This window comes from Tamandua tetradactyla, chromosome 26 (assembly GCF_023851605.1).
Source record: "Tamandua tetradactyla isolate mTamTet1 chromosome 26, mTamTet1.pri, whole genome shotgun sequence".
Taxonomy (NCBI): domain Eukaryota; kingdom Metazoa; phylum Chordata; class Mammalia; order Pilosa; family Myrmecophagidae; genus Tamandua; species Tamandua tetradactyla.
This window is the reverse complement of record NC_135352.1, coordinates 2,833,021-2,851,967: the sequence shown is the minus strand read 5'-3', so window position 1 is coordinate 2,851,967 and position 18,947 is coordinate 2,833,021. Positions and strand designations below refer to the sequence as shown.

The following is an 18,947-nucleotide window of genomic DNA, read 5'->3' as shown; positions in this document are numbered from 1 at the left end:
GCCTTCCAGCGAAAACCACTAACCAACTTCACCAGATTATCCACCATTTTAAAACACCTTCCTTCCTTCACATTTACAGTAACAGGTGTCTCATTTCAGTCTAAGGCCTTATCAGAATTATCTCTAGAGTCAACATTTCTACCAACAGTATCTTCAAAGCATTCTAGGCCTTCTCTTTCAAGCTCCTCATAGCTCCTTCAGAATCTTCTGTTTATCCATTTAAAAAGCCCTTCCAACATATTTGGTATTTGCAAGCTGGAGTAGCACCTCACTCCTGCTACAAAAATCTGTTTTGGTTTGCTGGTTGCTGGAATGCAATATACTGGAAACAGAATTATTTGGTATGGGTTTTATTTCTAAATTCATAAGAGCTATTGTTGTGGAATTTTACATTATTTATTGTGTTAGTCTATTCTTTGTATCAGTGTAATGCTTACCTCATAAAGTAAGTTTGGAATTGTTGCCTGCTCTTTTTACAAGACATTGTGTAGAATTAGTATTAACTATTCTTTACATAATTAGTACATTGCATAGTAAAACAACCTTGCCCTGGAGCTTTCTTTTTCTGGAGCTTTTTAACTATTAGTCCAATTTCTATAATGTTATAGTACTATCTTTATTATTTTTCTACTTTTTGTTGACTTTAGGTAGTGTGTAATTCAAGGAAGTTTGCTATTTCTTTTAAATTGTTGAATTTATGAGTGTAAAATTGTTCCTATTAGTCTTTTGTTGACTCTAATTTTTGCAGTATCTGTAGTCTTAGCCTTGTTTCATTTCTAACAAGGTGAATTGCATTTTTTTAACTCCATATTTTCTTTTTTATTTTTTCAGTATTTTTTATGAGTTTTATTGATGTGGGGGACAGATTGTTGTTTTAATATTCTCCTTTGTTTCCCTTTTTAAATTTCATTGAATTACATTTTAATTTCTATAATATTTATTCTTTTGCTCCTTCTTTGTTTATTTTGCTCTTCTATTTTCTAGTGTCCTGAGATTTCCAAATTAGATTATTGTTTTAATATAGTTCCTTTTCTTATAATGAAAGGATTTAGTGCTATAAATTTATCTCCCAATGCTGCTTTATCTCCATTCTTTAAATGGTGAGATAGTGTATTACCATTACATGTTCATTAAGGTCTATAAACTTATTTGTTATATCTGGTAATCTTTAATTTTGATTTTGATTTTGAGAAATAAGCTATTTACTTTCCAAAATTTTGCAGATTTTTCTATTGTCTTTCTGTTACTTATATTTTGCTTGATTCTATTATATTCAGAGAACATTCTCTGTGGGATTTCAGTTTTAAAATTTTTTTGACATTTTCTATATGGGACAGAATATAGTCTACCTTTTAGAATAAATATTTGAAAATAATGAGTGTTCTACTATTTTGTGGCAGAATATTTTATAAATTTCAATCACATCCTATTGATTGCTGGTGTTATCACTAGTTACTATTCTCAAATATAATTGTGCATGTATATATTTCTCCTTTCAGGTGTGTCAGTTTTGCTCCATTTATTTAAACTTTTCAATTTAGTGAATTCACATTTAGGAATGTTAATATTTCTTAGAAGAGTTATACTTTTATCATGAGTAATTTTATTTGCTCTGAAGTCTAACATCTGTATTGATATGAGCACTCTGCTTTTAAAAATTGCTATTTTCATGGTATGCCTTTTTTCTATCTTTTTACTTTCAATCTACCTATACCATTAGGTTTGGAGAGGAAGTCTTATAAAGAACACACAGTACAGTTGGTATTTTTGATATTTGCTCACTATCAACATTGTCAATCTCTGTCTTTAACTGGTATACTTAGAACATTTACATTTAAAACAACTGTGGATTGCTTGTAGCTGCCATATTATTGTTATTTTCTGCTTGTTCCATTTCTGCATCCTCATTTTCTCCTTTCTTTCCTCCCTTGGTATTACCTGAATATATTTATACAATCCCCGCTTTTAAAAATTCATAGTCTACTGAATATAACACAGGATATAATGTTCTTAATGGTTTCCCTAGGTATTGCACTAAGTATATGTAACTTCTAGGCTACTGGTATCAGCTTTTTACCATTTTAAGTGCAATATAATAACTTTATTTCCATTTAGGTTACTTTAATGCCCACATTTTAAAATAAAATTGTCAAATGTTCCTTGCTGTAGTTGCTAGCTGCTGGAATGCAATATACCAGAAAAAGAATGGCTTTTTAAAAGGGGAATTTAATAAGTTGTGAGTTTATCTAAATCCATGATAAGTCCAAAATAAAGTAAGTCTATAAAAATGCCCAAATTAAGATGGTAACAAGGGGTTACCTTCGTTCAAGAAAGGCCAGTGAAGGTCAGGGTTTCTCTCTCCCTGGAAAGGCAGATGGCAAACATGGTGAGGTCTACTAGTTTTCTTTCCAGGCATCTTGTTTCTTAAAGCTCACCCCAGGACATATTGCTTCTTCATCTCCAAAGGTCTCTGTGGTGGGGTCTCTCTGCTTTGTGGCTCTCATCATTCTCTGCTCTCTCAGAATCTCAAACATTTTAAAAAATTCTTCCTCTTTTAAGGGATTCCAGTAATCAAGACCCACCTAGAATGGGTGGAGTCACATCTCTCTCTAATGAAAGTTTAATACACACAAGTGGGTGAGTCACATCTCTGTGGCAATAACATAATAAAGTTTTCAACCTCCATTATTGGATAGGGATTAAAAGAAACAGTTGCTCCCACAAGATTGATTAGGATTAAAGGACATGGCTTTTCCAGTATCCACCTCAGATTCAAACCAGAACATTCTGCCACATACATTGAGCACCCAATTAAGCAATATACTAGGTGTCATAATTTTTGCTTTCATCATAATATATGGTTAAGAAATGCACAGGAAACTATTAAAATAAGAAAATAAAATTAAAGTGGAGATACATCATATATCCTGAAGTTTTACCTATTCCAGTATTCTCCTTTCCTTTCTGAAATTTGAAGTACTCTTCTGCTATCATTAATTACATTTTTAGAACTATCTTCAGCCATTATTTAAGAGTGTTCTGATAGAGATACATTTTCTTAGTTTTCCTTCATTAGAAAATTAAGAGCACCTCATCCCATTTTCTTCATTCTTCTCTGGTAGTACCATGAGAGGAAAATTTATTTGAGTCACCTTCAGTCATGAGGTACAGGGGCAATAGAGGTAATACCTTGGATTCTCTGTCAAATTCTTGGGTTTTGTGTTGCGGGAAAGGGAAAATTTATTCCTGTGAGAGTAATTGATAAGATGCAATGTTTTCCTATGGCACAAATGCCAAACTTCTTGAGACTGTTGGGGTATTAGAATCCTTTCTTTCCTCACTCAGCCCAAATGTTAAAGCCTGGGTATGATTACTGTCATTATTAGTTCTTCTCTTTGGCCCTTGCCTCTTACAGCTCCTCTCCCAGTTCATACACTGAGTCATCCAGTCAATAACACAAGAATATGTGAATGATGTCTCCCAATATAAGAAGGAGAGAAATAACTTCTCCTGTCCTATGGCACCCCTGATCACCCCGAATTTTTTCCCCTTAGGACAACTATGTCCTATTTTAGCTAAAAGTAGTTACAGAAAATAGGCCATTGCCCTGATTCCCCCTATTACCAAAAGACGGGAATGTTAGGCCAGGAGGATAGGACCCCTTCCCTCATGATGTGACCTATCCCTGGCAAATATTTCAGAAAGCTGCTCCTACCCCAATCCATGCCAGACTGCATCTCCTTCACCCTTCAGCAGTTGCCCTCTTGAGATAACCTCCCCTTACTCAACCTCTACCCTCTGACAGTTACAACCCTGCTTTTTGTAACTGTAGCATTTACATTTTAAACTTCACCAATGGAAGGCTGACAACCCCCAAAAACCCACCAATGAAAACCCACCTACTCCTTACCCCCAATTCCCTACTCCCAAGTCATAAAGACCTTATCCCCTGTCACCCTGAGGCAGCCATTTCTCTCTCTCTAGAAATGCTGCCCAGGCAGCTCCATTTCCCCTTGAAATAAAACTTTGCCTGAAAAAAAAATAAACTGGGTATGTTTTGATTAGGAAAAGCCACCCCTGGGAATGAGATACCTCCCAGTAGGTGGAATTCAAAAAAGTAAAAGGGTTATTATATTGTTTCAGACTTCATGGGGAATGGATTTAGTTGTGCTTTGTGAATTATACATGGCCAGAGACTGAATATGGGTAAGGTTTGTGGCAATGGCAACAAGCAAAGCCAAGTTCCCATTATGTTTTTATCTGAACTACAATATAGCCCATTAGAAAAAAAAATTGTGGGCTGCCTATAATGCCTTACTAAAAGTTAAAAGAGTTACTCAAAATGTTCTGTGAAATTAAGAAAAGCCATACCCATAAAAGGGTAGACATGTAACACTGCCACTAAGATTCATTTTGGCAGTGCACAATTAAACATATTAATGAAATGAAAATCTTATCTGCTACAGAACAGCATTTTTAACAATCACTTTTTAAGTGCAGAAATGCATGCTATCCTGATTTATCAGTTTGCTAAAGCTGTTGGAATGCAATACACCAAAATGGAACAGCGTCAAAAAGCTGATTTATTATGTTGCATGTTTACAGTTATAAGGCCATGAAAATGTCCAAATGAAGGTGCCAATAAGAGGTCGCCTTTAGTCAAGAAAGGCTGATATCAACCAGACACCAGCTAATATCTGCTGGTCCCTTGCTCCTGGGTTCCTTTGCTCTTAGCCTCTATTTCCTGTGGTCATCCCTCACTTGGATTCTCCAGGGATGGGTTTTTATTTCTTTGCTTCCCTTGGCTCCCTAGCATCTCATGGGAAGGTTCATGGTGATGTTTGTTGGGCCTTGCATCTCCAAACATCTGTGTCTTATGTTGACTCTGTTTGCTCTGTCATTTCTGTCTCTCCTTCAAAGTGTTTCCCTTTTAAAAGGACTCCAGGAAATTAATCAAGACACACATTAAATGGAAAGAGTCACAGTTCCATGTAGTCAAAAGAGCAAATCTAAAATTGAATGATTATATCTCCCTAAAAAAATCTAATCAAAGGGTCACACTCTAAATAATATTGAACAAGGATTAAGAGGACGTGGCTTTTCTAGGGTACATAACATTTTCAAACTAGCACACATGAGATCCATTTCAATGTGGAAGAACAAAGTTTGACCTTCCCTGCTGATCTCCCAATGTGACTTTCTCTGTGCCCACTAATGATGGATGTGGAACTATACCTAAGTCTTCCTGGTATACTGATGGATCAGCACACAGGCAAACTGCCTTCTGGATGGCCATTACCAGGCAACATAGTATGGACACTATATGGCTGGAAACTGAGACTGTGCAAATAGCCAGTGGGCTGAATTAGAGGATGTATGGATGATCATTGTTCATGAACCAAGAAATGCATTTACTATTTGTGCTGACAACTGGGCAATGTATCAAAGCCTGGCAATTTAGATGGCCACATGGAAGCAGAAGCAATAGACTACTGTCGGCCATACATTTTAGGGAAAAGAAATGTGGGAAGACATCTGGACTACCTGAAACAAGCAAATTGTAACCATGTTTCCTGTGTCTGCCCATAATACATATTCCTTACCTGACAATATTGAAGCAGATACTTTAGCAAAAGTTTGTAAAAACATGAGGCTGCTGAAATAGAAAGACAGGTCATCAAGGGTGCCCCACTCTGTGGAGACTGGCAGAGCAATTCCAGCTGCCCATAACCAGATAACAATTGAAATAAATCATGGATGCCTGACCCTCCTGTTCACTCTGATGCCCAAGGATGCTTCCTCATCAACTCAGTCACATCAGCTATGAGCAGATTCCAGTCACTAGGTGGCAGATAAATTATAATGGGCTCTTTCCTCATCTCAAGGGGCAGAATATGCTTTTATAGCCATATATATGGCCACTGACTTGTTATTGGCCTTCCAAGTAAGGAAAGCTAACCAAAGAGGCACAATACATAGATTAAAAAAGCCAAGTGAATTCTTTGGGGATCCCAAACATCTGGACAGTGATGGAAAGCCCATTTTACTGGACAACTAATCCAAGCCTTTTCTAGTAAACACATCTTATGGACAGTTCATTTGCCTTACAACTCCATAGCAATGTGGTTATTTGACAGGATGAAAAGGCTTTTGAAAGAGCAGTTAAAGTACAATCTATCTCTGTAGCAGCAGATTCACTGGTTGTGTCTAGCCCTTACTAGCTTTGATTCATGGCCTTGTGTAGCTGCTCCCATCCATGCTGAATTGGCAATGGAAAGGCCCAAGCAAGCACTGCAAATTTTGGTAAAAAGTCCGACAACCCTACAACCACAATGATGTAATGAAGATAACTTGCTCTTGACTGTGTCACAAACATTAGAAATTGGGGAAAATAAGGTCATTTGTCCATGATGCTGGCTACTGAAGCTGTGCTTGTTGGAAATCCTAAGCCCTTGGGGAAAAATGATGATCCAGAATTTAAATATTAAACCACAGCTTATATACAACATATGTAAGCAATCCAGGACTTCCATACCTCAAGGAACAGTATGTATGACTCTGGATATTTATTATGCCCAGGATAACTGTGTATTTGATCCCAAAAAGCTCCCTGAAATTGCAGCTGGAAAAAGTCATTCTATCTGTCTTCTAATGGAAATTTAGCTTTATTCTTTTTGCCCTTAGCATCACGGCAAATACCTTTGTGCAATAGGCTTCTGTAGTAACCTACATGCACAATAGGTGCATTGAACTGCCACTGTTGGCTGTCACTGGCTTGCCTTGGACTGTGACCCTAGGAATTGGACTGCATAGAAAACCCTTCTGGCCTGGCAGAATTCACCACATCAGGAAAATCTGGAAGAGAAATGTGCTGGTTTGAAAGGATTTATGTACCATAGAAAAGCCATGTTTTAATCCTAATTACATTTTGTGAAGACAGCCATTTCTTCTAATCCCTATTCAGTACTGTATGTTGGAAACTTTAATTAGATTGCTTCCATGGAGATGTGACTCAATCAAGTGTGGGTATTAAACTTGATTAGGTGGAGACATGTCTCCACCCATTCCAGGTGGGTCTTGATTACTTTACCAGAATCCTTTAAAAGAGGAAGCATTTTTGGAAAAGGCTTCAGATTCTGAGAGTAGAGAATGATGACAGAATGACATAGCCACAAGAAGCAGAGTTCACTAGCCAGTGACCTTTGGAGATGAAGAAGGAAAATGCCTCTGGGGAACTTCATGCAACAAGAGGCCTGGAAAGAAAGTCAGAAGATATCAGTATGTTTTCCATGTGCCTTTCCAGATGAAAGAGAAACCCTGACTATATTCACCATGTATCTTTCCCCTTGAGAGGGAAACCCTGAGCTTCATCGACATTCTTGAATCAAGGTAGATTTCCCTGGATGCCTTAGATTGGACATTTCTATAGACTTGCTTTAATTAGGACATTTTCATGGCCTTAAAACTGTAAACTTGTAACTTATTAAATTCCCCTTTTAAAAGTCATTCCATTCCTGGTATATTGCATCATCTGCCAGCAATCAAACTTGAACAAGAATCTTCTCATTTAAGACTGAAATCACAGGTTTAATCAATTATCAGTTGAATTGTTTAATTCCCTTCCTTGGCCATAACAGCATCACTTAGTGGAGTTACCTCTGTGTGGGGAGCACCTAAAATACTATAGTCTCATTCTGTCAATGAATACATTGTCTGTCCTATGGTCAACATGGTCTTCTGTGTGTGGATTGTACCTGGGTCTTGCTCCCACCTCAATTTTGAGAGCAATTTATGTAGCTGCCTTCATGACCAAGACAGATGTGAAAGGTCAAAGAGTGTAAAACTTCCCTCCCCTGATCACTGTCAGTAAGCAACTCTCATGGGCCTCTGTCCAATCTCATGAGAGTCCCTTGTAACTAAATCTCATGAGAGTCTGCTGAATGTTATAAGTAATCCCCCTTGGCACTCCTCCCTTACAATTCTGGGTAGAGTACAGACTCCCATTAACCAACCACTATCATTGGGTAGAATTATGCTTCTGTTTGTAAGTCCTTAATTGAAACTCATAGGTAATTTGCCATCTGGCCTTTTTTTTATCTTGGGGTTCTGCTGGACTGGAACACCATGCAACCAGAGCTCACCATCCTGAACAGGATGTCCCTGACACACAAACCATAAGGTTTCATATGTACAGTAACACTCCATCATCAAATGAAGTGATATATATGATACTAGGCTAGAGTAGACCCTAGCCTAAGTTGCATGAGTCAGTGATCCAAATGTCTATGGCCCCCATTCCTCTAATATTACCTCCTCTCTCCTAGCTCACAGCTATGGCCTCATAGAGACTTCCCTATGATCAGTTGACTAATAAACATAAACCTTGGGCCTGGTTTACAGACAGTTTTGCACAATATGCAGCCACCAATGAAAGGCAGATACAATATAGCCCCTTTCTGGGACATCTTTTAAGGAAAGCAGTGAAGAGGAATCTTCTCAATGGGCAGAAATTTGGACACTATACTTAGTTGTTCATATATTTGGAAGGATAAATGGCTGAATGTGTGATTTTAACTGATCAATGGGCTGTAGCCAATGGTTTAGCTAGAAGTTCAGGGATATAAAGGAAAATGACTGAGACTTCTGGGAAGATGGCCAAATAGAATAGTTCAAGATTAGCCCTGCCCCATGGAAAAGTTAAAGAATGGACAGGAGGGCAACTGAGACAGCAATTCGGGAGTGTGGCTGACCTAGGAGAGACTTCTGCACCACATAGGGCAGTCCTGGTTGCAGAGGCCAAGGAACTGAGAGGCAGAAAGCTAGATCCTGGTGTGGAGGTGTGGAGCCTGTGGGAGGCACAGACAGAAGCTGAGGACTAGGAAGTAAGACAGGCCATGTACCTTGGGTGCACTACCCTCATTAGTACAGTCCTATGGCCAGTGGCTCATCCCTCTCTCCATGCACACAAACCCTGTTATCTTCTCATATTCCCCACACTCCAGGCACCCCCACCCCACCAGCCCCCAGTTCAAGTACCTGGTCCACACCCCCACCACAAGGGCAGCCAAACCAACCTCTCCTGTACCCCTCCCTGTTCCTTGTGGGCTGTTACCAGTGCATAAATGCCATGGGCACTAACCTCCATTCCTAGGCTAACCTTGTCCCCCTGCCCAAAGTGTCATACAACCTCACCCTACATCCCCCCAAGCTCTGTGCATCAGTTTATGACACTCCTAGGCCAATGCACATGCATGGGTCCCCAATCACCTCATTCAGTTCTGGGAACCACACTTTACAGCAGTCCTAGTCCTGCACATGTGCTCAGCCCTCTGCCATAGTTCTCAGCTCTGAGAAAGTGCTGACCTGAGCAACTGGGTTATATTTGCTCACAATCCACAAAGCCATAATGCTAACCAACTGCCACAGCCTGAAACATGTGCACAAAGGGCCCCATGCCTTAAACCAGTGCAAACAAGGGCTATACCCCCTTTCCCAGACAGATGCACACACAACTACATCCTCCCGGGCTACTGGGTGCCCACATTTACAAGCATCAGCATAAATCCCCAAACTGCACCTATACCTGCCCTGAAAGGCACCATACTGAGTGCCCCACCTTATACCCTGCTCCCTGCTGTACAACCACCCCACAAACACAAGGCCTGAGACTACTGAAAGAAATCAACTCCCAAAGTAAGTCAATCAAGATATTTGCATGACACAAAGACAGCAGAAGATCAGTAAGCATATCACAATGCAGACAGAAATAACCTTGCTTACTAACCAAATTAAAACACCAGAGGAGACACAGACATTGGAATAACTAATCAAAGATGTTCATACAACTCGACTTTATAAAATAAGTGGGATAGCAAATGACATAAAGGCGATCAAGAAGAGCATAAAGAGGAATTTGAAAAAAAATAAATAGAAAAAAACAGCAGACATCACGGAGATTAAGATTCTGTTGACCAAATAAAAAGCATACTAGAGGCATACAACACTAGATTTGAAGAGACAGAAGAAAGAATAAGTGGCATAGGGGACAGGATAAGTGACTTCAAAGACAGAACAGCAAATGGCAAAAAAGATGGAAAACATTGAATTGGATCTCAAGCAAATGATATACAAATATAAGAATCATTGGTATCCCAGAAGGAGAAGAGAGGAATAAAGGGCAAGGAAGAGTAGTTGAGGATATAATGAGGGAAAGCTTCCCAACTCTCATAAAGGACATAAATATGCAAGTCAAAGAGCACAAAGAGCTCCAAACAGAATAAATTCAAATAGGTCTTCCCCAAGGCACATACTAAACAGTCTGTGAAATGTTGAAGAGAAGCAGAAAATCCTGAAAGTAGCTACAGAAAAAAAATCTACTACATACAAGGGACACCAAAGGAGACTGAGTTCAGAATACTCAAGTAGCACCATGGAGATGAGAAGGCAGTGGTATGATATATTCAAGATTCTGAAAGAGAAATATTTCCAGTCAAGAATGCTGTACCCAGCCAAACTGTCCTTCAAAATTGAGGGAGAGATTAAAGTTCTCACAAACAAAGAAGTCCTGAAAGAATTTGTCAACAAGAGACCAGCCCTACAAGAAATACTAAAAGGAGTTCTGCCAGCTGAAAAAAAGAAAAGACAGCAGAGGGAGGTCTGGAGGAGGACAGGGTACAGAATTGAAGAGTGCCACTAAGACGATTTTAAAAATGCAAAGGGAAAGAGGGAAAAGAATACATAGACCTGACAAATAAAATTAAAAAGATAAGATGTGGAATCAAGAAATGGCTTTTCAATAATAATATTGAATGTTAACAGATTAACTTACCAATTAAAAGATACATGCTGGCAGAATGGCAGAAACATAATCTAGCTATATGCTGCTTACAAGAGACACATCTTAGACACAAGGATACAAATACATTAAAAGTGAAAGGATGGAAAAAGATTTTCCATGAAAGTTGTAACCAAAAAAAAGCAGGAGTAGCCATACTAATATCAGACAAAATAGACTTTAAATGTAAAGGCATAATAAGAGACAAAGAAGGACACTATATGCTAATTATAGGGTAAATTCACTAAGAAGATATAACAATCATAAATGTGCATGCTCCGAATCAAGGAGCTCCAAAGTACATGAGACAGACATTGCCAAAACTGAAGGGAGTGACAGATGATTCAATCATAATAATAGAAGACTTCAAAACACCACTTTCCTCTATAGATAGAACAACCAGACAGAAGATCAACAAGGAAACAGAGAAGTTAAATAACTTGATAAATGAATTGGAGCTAACAGACATATATAGGTCATTGCACCCCAAAGCATAAGGATATACATTCTTCTCTAATGCTTATGGAACATTCTCCAGGATAGAGCATATGCTGGGGCATAGGACAGGTCATTATAAATTTAGAAACATTGAAATTATTCAAAGCACTTTCTCTGATCACAATGGATGAAGCTGGATCTCAATAACCACCAAAGAATGTGAAAATTCACAGATATATGGAGATCAAGCAACACACTCTTTAACAATCAGTGGGTCAAAGAAGAAATTGCTAGAGAAATCAGTAGCTATATAGAGATGGATGAAAATGAGAATACAACTTATCAGAACTTATGGGATACAGCAAAGGCTGTGCTGAGAGGGAAACATATTGCCCCAAATGCCTATATTTAAAAAAAGGAAGAGCAAAATTGAGGACTTAACAGCATATCTGGAGGAACTTGAGAAAGAACAGAAAACTGACCCCATAGCAAATAGAAGAGAAATAACAAAGATCAAAGCAGAGATAAATGAATAGGAGAACAAAAGAAAAATAGGATGAATCAATAAAACCAAAAGTTAGTTCTTTGAGAAAATCAATAAAATTGAAGGGCTACTAGCAAGACTGACAAAGAAAAGAGAGAGGATGCAAATAAACAAAAGTAGAAGTGAGAAGGAGTGCTTTACCACAGAACCTGAAGAAATGAAAGAAATCATAAGAGGATACTATGAGCAACTTTATGCCAACAAGCTAGACAGTTTAGATGAAATGGACAAATTCCTGTAGACACACAAGCTACATTGACTGAGGAAGAAATAGAAGATCTCAGCAAGCCAACACAAGTAAGGAGATTCAATCAGTCATCAAATATTTTCCTACAAAGAAAAACCCAGGGCCACATGGCATCACAGAGGAATTTTATCAAACATTCCAAAAAGAATTAACACAATCTTACTCAAATTTTTCCAAAAAAATTGAAGAAATAGGAATTCTTCCTAACTCATTTTATGAAGCTAATATTATTTTAATACAAAAACTGTGTAAAGATGTTATGAGAAAGGAAAACTACAGGCCAATCTCCCTAATGAACATAGATGCAAAAATTCTCAATAAAATAATAACAAATTGAATCTAACAACACATTAAAAGAATTATGCAACATGACCAAAGGGTCTATAACAGGAAGGGAAGGATGGTTCAACACAAGAAAATCAATTAATGTAATACAGCACGTTAACAAATCTAAAGGGAGAAATTATATGATCATCTCATTTGATGCTGAAAAAGCATTTGACAAAATTCAACATCCTTTTCTGATAAAAACACTCCAAAAGATGGGAATCAAAGGTAACTACCTCAACATGATAAAAGGAATATATGAAAAACCAATAGCCAGCATAGTACTCAATGGAGAGAGACAGAAAGCTTTCTCCCTAAGAAAAGGAAGAAGACAAGGATGCCCACTGTCCCACTATCATTCAGCATTGTGCTAGAAGTCCTAGCTAGAGCAATCAGGCAGGACAAAGAAACAAAAGCATCCAAATTGGAAAGGAAATAGTAAAACTCTCAATATTTGCTGATGATATGATACTAGGAAGATCCTGAGAAATCTACAGCAAAGTTACTTGAGCTCATAAACAAATTCAGCAAGGTGGCAAAATATAAAATAAATGTGCAAAAATCAGTAACATTTCTGTACACAAGCAATGACCTAGCTGAGGAGTCAGTTAAAGAAAAAATTCCATTCAAAATAGCAACTAAAAGTATCAAGTACTTACGAATGAAATTTAACTAGGGACATAAAGGACTTGTATACAGAAAACTACATAACATTGCTAAAAGAAATCAAAGGAGATCTAAATAGGTGGAAAGACATTCACTGCTCACAGATAAGAATGATCTCCATAGCATCCTAAATGTATTTAAGATGTCAATTCTCCCAAAATTTATCCACAGATTCAACATAGCACCAATCAAAATTCCAACAACTTACTTTGAAGATTTGGAAAAGCTAATTACCAAATTCATCTGGAAGGGAAAGAGATGCTGAATAGCTAAAAGCATCCTAGAAAAGAAGAACGAAGTGGGAGGATTAACACTCCCTGACTTTAAAATCTATTACAAAGCCACAGTGGTCAAAACATCTTGTACTGGACAAAGATAGAAGTCTTGACCAATGGAAATGAATCAAGAGTGCAGAACCAGACCACCAAATCTATGGTCAATTGATTTTTGACAAGGCCCCCAAATCCTCTGAACTAGGACAAACTAGTCTTTCAAATAATTGGGCATGGAAGAACTGGATGTCAATAGTCAAGAGAATGAAAGAGGACCCCTATCTTACACCTTACATGAAAATTAACTCAAAGTGGATCAAACACCTAAATATAATAGCCAGCATCATAAAGCTTCTAGAAGAAAATGTAGGGAAACATCTTCAAGACTTGGTAATACGAGTTAGCTTCCTAAACTTTACACCCAAAGCACAAACAACAAAAGAAAAAAATAGATGAATGGGAACTCCTCAAAATCAAATGCTTCTACACTTCAAAAGGCTCTGCCAAAAAGGTGAAGAGGCAGCCAATTCAATGGAAGAAAATATTTGGAAATCACATATTAGACAAGGGTTGATTTTTTGCATGTACAAAGAAATCATACAACTCATCAACCAAAGAGCAAACAACCCAATTATAAAGTGCACTAAAGATACAAACAGGCATTTTTCTGAATAAAGATGGCTCAAAAGCACAGGAAGAGATGCTCATTTTCATTGACTATGAGGGAATTGCAGATCAAGACTACAATGAGATACCACCTCACACCTATAGGAATGGCTGCTGTTAAACAGAAAACTATAAATGTTGGAGAGGATGTGGAGAAACTGGGACATATGCACTGCTGGTGGGAATGTATAATGGTGGAACCACTATGGAAGACTGATTGGCAGTTCTTTAGGAAACCAAATATCGAGTTGTCCTATGGACCAGTAATGGTACTACTTGATATATACACAGAAGAGCTGAAAGCAATGACACAAACCAACTTTTGTACACGAATGTTCATAGCAGCTTTATTCACAATTGCCAAAAGATGGTAGCAAACCAAATGCCCATCAACAGATGAGTGAATCAACAAAATGTGGTATATACATATGATGGAATATTACACAGCAGTAAGACAAATGACATCCTGAAGCACATGACAAGATGGATGAACCTTGAGAATATAATGCTGAATGAAACCTAGACCAGTCTCTCCAGAACATCAGATACTTCCATCTCTCTACCCCATAGTAATGACAGACCCTTCCAATATGAAAAATTGAGAATTGCTATAGCCCAAACAACCTTAAAGAGAGGGATGGAAAGGTCAAAGGTAATGCTGGAGTTATACAGAGACGATAGGATTTAACAAATGAATATGAACGCAGAAGCATTAAATTGATATCTCTCTTGGTCTCTGGTATTTTTGAACAGCTAGAAGTAAAACCTGAACTTGTGAAATAGTAACCCATGTCAAACTCTGAAATATGTTCTACAACTAATTGTGGTGCTGTACTTTGAAATTTATAGTTTTTTTGTATATATGTTATTTTTCACAAAAAAAGAGGGAAAAAAGTCGATTGTGATGATAAAAACATATTTAAGCCCTCTAGCTTTCTATATTTTGGAGCAGCTTGAAGGAAAAATCTGAGAGGATCATATGGTAGCCCATGACAAACTCTGGGATCTGTCCTATAACTACTTGTTGAAGAGTGCTTTGAAAACTATTGCTTTTTTATTTCTTTACTTTGCATATACATTATACTATGCAATTTAAAAAGTTTAAAATTTAAAAAAACAAAGGAAAATGGCTGAAAAACTTTAACAAGGAAGTCCTCAGTAAGGTAGGTAAGAGGCATTTTTGAATTGTCAATAATATGAAATTATTTTTGGCTCCTTTGAATATTCAACAAATGGTGTAATCATCAGAGGAGGATTTTAATATATAAAGTGACTGGGCTAGCATGTTCTGTGAATACCTGCTAGCCTCTTTACACTGCCACTATTATCTTGTCCAATGGGCTTATGAGCAAAATAGACATGTTGTTATGGATGGAGGTTATCCATGTGCTCAGAAATATTGAACTCCTTTCTTCAGGGCTAATTTTGCTACAAACAGTGCTTTGTGTCCATTCTGCCAAAAGAGACCAACAGAGGTTACCCAATATGGCACCACTGAGGTGGTCAGCCAGCTATCATAAGGCATGTTCATTAGACTTCTTCCTTCAAGGTAACATCAGAATTCTTTCCTATTAGAATAGGCATGCTCTCTGGATATGGATTTGCCTTATTATACCTAATTCTTCTGCCATTTTTTCATCCATGAATTTAAATAATGACTTATCCATCATCATAATATTCCCACAGCATTTCTTCTTATCAAATAAATAACTTAAAGCAATTGAGGCATATTAATTGGCCCTGGTTTATGGAATTCACTGGCATTGTTATATTCTGTATTATGCTGAAACACCTGCATTGTGAGAATTGTGAACTGTTCTTAGGAAGACTCAATTACTGGACCAGTTATGTGACAATACCTTGTATAGCTGGGATGATATTGTCGAGGAGGCTGGGTATGCTCTAAATGGTGCTATTTTTCCACAAGCAGAATCCATGGGTTCAGGAATCAAATGATCAAAATTGGAACGGCAGCACTATTATTCCTTGTGTTAGTCAGAGTTCTCTAGAGAGACAGAATCAGCGGGAGAAATCTGTAAATATAAGATTTATAAAAGTGTCCCATGCAATTGTGGGAAAAGAAGAGTCCAAAATCCATAGGGCAGGCTCTGAAGCTGGTGGCTCTGATGAAGAACCTGGATGAACTTCACAAGAGAGGCTCATTGGCTGAAGAAGACTAAAAGAGTCTCTCTTCTCCCTTGAAATCCTTCAACTGTTTGGATTATCTCATTGTGAGAGACATGCCTTGGTTGATTACAGATGTAATCAGCTACAAATACAATCAAATGACAGATGAATTAATACAGCCATTTTTTGTGCCACCAGCCATGAAATATCCTTAAGGCAGTGGTCTGGCAAGTGCTTACCTGGCCAGAAAACTGGGTACAACCATTTGACCAAGTTGACACCAAAACCTAACCATCACAGTCCATCCCTGTCAACTTGGCAGCTATACACATCATCTTGAAACACTTAATTTCCAAATAGAACACAATAACAGACATATATTTCATGTAACAATACTCAATTGGCCTGTGTACAACTGGAAATGTATTACATCTCCCCATATTAGAGTACAAATCTTTAGATAATATTCACTCTTATACTTCATAACCTATGACTTAAATACTATAATATGAGCAGTACAACTTATGTCATATGATAAGATGTAAACAAGATATTTCCTTATGTACAAATGCAAACATAATCATAAAACAGGGAGGAAATATTCATATAATCATAGTCCTTATTTCTGTAACTTTCACATGATTGTAGTACATATCTCTAACTTCTACTACCCATTCTATATTCCCTTGACCCTCAGCAAGCACTTGAGCTGGCCATGGTTCTTTGCTAGGTGGGGTGATCCAGACCTTCATTCCTAAAGTTTCTGGGCCATTGGTAGTACTGCCTGGATTGGGTTGTTGCAGTTTTCCATTGACTATAATCACAGAGCAAGGTAGAACTAAGAGAGGCACTAGAGGATCTCTTGTATTACAGAAAAACTCTTCTTTACCTCCATTTTGTAGTTGCACTCCTATTTCCCCTTCATTGTCAGGATCAATCACCCCAGACAGAAATGCAATCCGTTTTCTTGCCTGTTGATTCAATAGCATGAGAAGTCCAAAGTAGCCAGGTGGCAGTCTTAATTTCCAGTTCAATGGAATCACTGTGTCTCCTGGAAGGAGCACTCTCCTTTTGTAACTTTGCCAGTTTGAAAGGATGTGTGCACCCTAGAAAAGTCATGTTTTAATCCTAATTCCATTTTGTAAAGGCAGCTGTTTCTTCTAATCCCTATTCAGTACTGTATGTTTGAAACTGTAATCAGATCATCTATCTGGAGATGTAACTCAATCAAGAGTGGTTGTTAAGTTGGATGGGGGAGATGTGTCTCCACCCATTTGGGTGCATCTTGATTGGTTTACTGGAGTCCTATAAAAGAGGAAACAGTTTGGAGAATGATATTCAAAGAGAGCAGAGAATGCTGCAGCACCATGAAGCAGAAAGTCCACCAGCCAGCGACCTTTGGAGAAGAAGAAGGAAGATGCCTCCCAGGGAGCTTCATGAAACAGGAACCAGGAGAGAAAGCTAGCAGATGATGCTGTTTTTGCCATGTACCCTTCCAGCTGAGAGAGAAATTCTATGTCTCCCATCTGCCTTCTCACCTGAGAGAGAAATCCTGAATGTCATCAACTTTCTTGAACCAAGGTATCTCTCCCTGAATGCCTTAGATTGGACATTTCTATAGATTCGTTTTAATTGGAACATTTTCTCAGCCTTAGAACTGTAAACTAGCAACTTATTAATTCCCCCTTACAAAAGACATTCAATTTCTGGTATATTGCATTCTGGCAACTTGCAAACTAGAACAATAACTAAGACTTGAAGACCAGCAGAGCTTAAGGTTTCAGGAACAGGTAACAAAATTTTCCTATTGGATCACTAAGGGTGGTAGGGAGTGGTGCCATTCACATTTCCACCCCTTCCTTCCTGGACCCGTGAATCTTGTCTATGGAAGAAAGAGCACTGTAGGGTGGATGCTGATTCAGAGCACACACAGTCTCCTGGAGAATATTGCTCCAGCTTTGCAAGATATTGCCACTGGTTGGCACCATAATTGGGTCTACAAAAGGCCATTCCAGAGTAGACCATGGTGGTTCAGCAGGCAGATTTCTCGCCTGCCATGCCAGAGACCCAGGTTCGATTCCTGGTGCCTGCCTATGCCAAAAAAAAAAGGCTATTCCACCAGTCTATCAATCCAACAGCCTCTGATGATGGGGAACATGGTAAGACAAGAGAACTTCATGAGCATATGTCCATTCCTTCAATTCATTTGCTGTGAAATGCATATCTTACACAGAAACAATCCTGTGGAATACCATGATGATGGATAAGGCACTCTGCAAGACCATACACAGTTTTTGCAGAAGCATCAAGTACAAGGAATTCAAACCCATATCTGGGGTATGTTTCTATTACAGTTATAACAAATCACTGCCCCTTCCATGATGGCAGTGGTCCAATTGTAGTCAACCTGCCAATGGGTAGCAGGCTGATCACTTTGGGAATGGTGTCATATTGTAGACTGAGTGTAGGTCTCTGCTGCTGGCAGATTGGGCACTCAGCATGGTTGTATCCAGTTTGGCCTTAATGAATGGAAGTCCACTTTGCTGAGCCCATGTTCAACCTCCATTCCTACCACTAGACTGGGTGCACACTAGACCCCCTTATGAGACAGACCTGAGCTAAAACTCTATCAATCACCTGACTTCCATAAGCTCCTACTCTTACAGGAGTACCAGAATGACATTTTGTGTCTCCTGAAATTATTGTCACTTCTGAGCCAGTATCTGATAAACTCCAAAAACTATTATCATTTCATTTTCTCCAGTGCACAGTCACCCTTGTAAAAACCCTATGTCTCCTTGGGGAAGTCTGGGAGGAAGGTCAACA

General features: G+C 38.3%; 1 long non-coding RNA gene across 1 annotated transcript in view; it reads right to left on the bottom strand.

Annotated features, from left to right (window-relative positions):
• LOC143670025 (uncharacterized) overlaps positions 1–18,947 on the bottom strand; it is a 129,421-nt gene that overhangs the window by 53,343 nt on the left and 57,131 nt on the right. Inside the window, exon 4 of the long non-coding RNA XR_013169212.1 lies at positions 15,854–15,999. This is a non-coding gene — a long non-coding RNA (uncharacterized LOC143670025). The remainder of the gene's footprint in view (positions 1–15,853; positions 16,000–18,947) is intronic.